We start from the raw sequence: 3,066 nt of genomic DNA on the forward strand, positions 1-3,066 counted from the left end.
ACATAACAGAAAGTTCTTTTTAAGTGAGGTTAATGTAACGTTAGAATGTCTTTTAAATTCTTATTTAAATAATACACGACACGTTATATTGTTGCTTTCTGAACTAAATTATACAACTTTATTTATACTGTATGATTATGCAATTTATTTTTATATATTTTTAATAAATAAAACAGAATAATTCGATAATATATATTTAATATTCCAATTATGTATTATAATATTCTTAAATTGTTTATTCAATTATATTTAATGACCTGCGACCATAAATTGTAATAGGTTAACTCGATAAAATAAACGTTTCGATAATTCTCTTAGAAGTATTTATATTTGCGGTAATATAAACTTGTAATTGTAAAAAACCCCTACCACATATCTATCCGTTGAATGAAAACAAGTATAGAAATTCCACTGTAAAAAAATTCAGTTTAAAAAATTCAGTCTAAAGAATGTTTAGACTAATGTTATATTTGTCTATATACAAATATAAAGCTAAGGCTAACTCCAGTAAGGTATATAGAAGTGAATTCAAATTAAGATAAATCATCCCATGCCGGACGATTCACAAGGCGACGATGCGGTTATAATTATAAATAATTACCTATAAGTTTGGCCATCATTAAACATGAAGTACCCTCACAAGAAACTTCACAAAACCCTCATTAAATTAAATTTTTATTTGTAATTCATGCCTCTTAACGTATGATAATTAAATGTCATAATCATAATACTTCGAAGTAAGAACACTTGAATCATGTTAGTTCCAAAAATTAGAAACATTTCCAAGAATAGAAAATTTCTCATATCAGCTTTATAATATGAAATAATAAGTGGAATAAATGGTTTTACGTTCCTTTAACCCTTATTCAAACAGACGGTTGCGACCAATATGCCTAAGTCCACCGAAACACAGGTGATGATCAGTTCTAGAAATAAAACATTCACTACGATCACCATTTGGGTATGGTTGTTTAATAACAATAATAATAATAATAATAATAATAACAATAGAATCCAATCATCCTGCCTCTTAACTAGAACACAATAACAGCAGGAACCATACCTATCAGAATATCAAGCAGGCTTTATACCTAACAGGTCATACCCAGAACAGATTTTTAGCCTGAAAAGATATCAAAATTAAAAACAACAGAAGCAAATCCATGATCTGAACATTTGTAGATTTAAAAAAAATCGACTCCGTAGACAGATAATCTCTTATCCAAATTCTAGAAGAGATAGGACTAGATCAAAAAATCGAAGATTAATAGAACAAACATTAACTGGGACTAAATCTAAAATAAAATTTATGGGCGAAATCTGAAGCGAATCATGAATGCTTAAAGTCTTCCATGGGCAAGTTCTCGACTTATAATAATAATAATAATAATAATAATAATAATAATAATAATAATAGTGTGTTTATGTCTAACTAAAAAAAAAAAAAAAAATAACTATCATTTTGAAAACTAAACATAACACATATAATATAACAATAAACAAACTGAAAACACTTTCTTCCACACGTGGATATTACCATAACGTCGTCCAACCGTTTGGCAATCAAATTAATTATTACAAAATTACTCATTATTATTTAAACTAAAAATTAATTATACTTTGTATCTTTCTACAAACAGAATAAAAGTTCCTTCCTTTTCCTCCTCATATTCGACCATTTCATGTAATATTCATACAACGGGCATGCAATGGTAATAAAGATGAAAAAAATTATAATTTTACAAAAATTAATTAAAAGTTGAATTCGATTATTAAACTTTTCTTATAAGCAAAGGCCCCGTTTAAACATTTCACTAAAATTCTCCGGTTACTTCTATTCAACAGTCTAACTACACTTTCCTCCGTCAGAGTCGCTCTCCCTAGTCATAATTTTCTAATATCCGATAAAATTGGGCACTTACCTACAAAATGAACATCTTCCTCCTCACCGGTATTACATAATGAGAATATCCAGTCATTCAATACCCTACTAGGATTAGAATTGAGAGGTAGCATGCCACTTCTTATTTTAAAAATAATACTCATAAAACCCCTACTGTTTCTGTCGTTAATATAATTCTACATTCCCAAATCACGATTCAATTGAGAGAACAGACTGTGAAATTCCGCCCTATGCGCTCGCACCACCCAAGCCTGTTTAACCTCCGCCCGCATGCTTGAGAATATCCGTGAAAAATATATAGCCCATATCTCTTTCTCATCCACATTGAAATCCGCTTCTAATCTAAATTTCTCTAGTAGGCTAACCCGCGTTTTAAACCACCCAATTTTTTTCTCTATCATTAACTTGGCCAATTTATTGGAAAATCTGAATTCTTCCACGTTCAAGACTTTAATTACATATTTAAGATGGATTTCTCAAGCCTGCAACGACATTAAATCTGCGTCTACTTCCAAGTACAAAGCGTAGTTTGGCGTGTTCATAGGAAGTAAAATATCCTTTTTAAATAAAACCTATAAAAGTCTGGAGTTCCTGACCTGCTCTGTATCCCGGGACTTACGCACCATACATCACAACTGTCTTGCAGGCGGCTTCAAAAACCCTGTACTTTGCTGATAATGATATATTATCTTTAACAAAAAAAAATTTTTCCACAAATCTCTGTTCATCTGCGATGAACATGTCTGTCTGTTCATCGCAGACTTCACCAGGGCGGTTTTTTCTTTGAAATGCCGTATCATTGACAGCTGAGAAGTAAATATCACCCCAAATATTTGTTGTAATTTACTATATCAATGGGACTGCCCCCCGAATGTCCATCTCTTGTTAACCCTAGTATTCTTCCCCATCTAAAAACAACAATTTTTACTTATTTAAATTGATATTTAATTTCCACCTGCTGCAGTAATATTAAATTTTTTTTGATTATGGTCTGAAATGTTTTCGGCTCAGATGCTAACAAAACTAGGTCATAGGAATATAGTAACGCTGATATTCAGGTTACGGATACATACCCCTGTACCCACTTCCTCGTCCAAATCATTTACAGACAGAGCAAATAATAGCGGAGAGAGTAAGCAGCCCTGTCCGAGACCGCATGAAGT

General features: G+C 31.4%; 1 pseudogene; it reads right to left on the reverse strand.

Moving 5' to 3' along the window:
- Window positions 1–1,884: 1,884 nt before the first annotated feature.
- On the reverse strand, window positions 1,885–2,863 carry LOC142320831 (uncharacterized; annotated as a pseudogene).
- Between the last annotated feature and the right edge of the window lie 203 nt (window positions 2,864–3,066).

The sequence above is a fragment of the Lycorma delicatula genome, chromosome 3 (genome assembly GCF_047948215.1).
Source record: "Lycorma delicatula isolate Av1 chromosome 3, ASM4794821v1, whole genome shotgun sequence".
Taxonomy (NCBI): domain Eukaryota; kingdom Metazoa; phylum Arthropoda; class Insecta; order Hemiptera; family Fulgoridae; genus Lycorma; species Lycorma delicatula.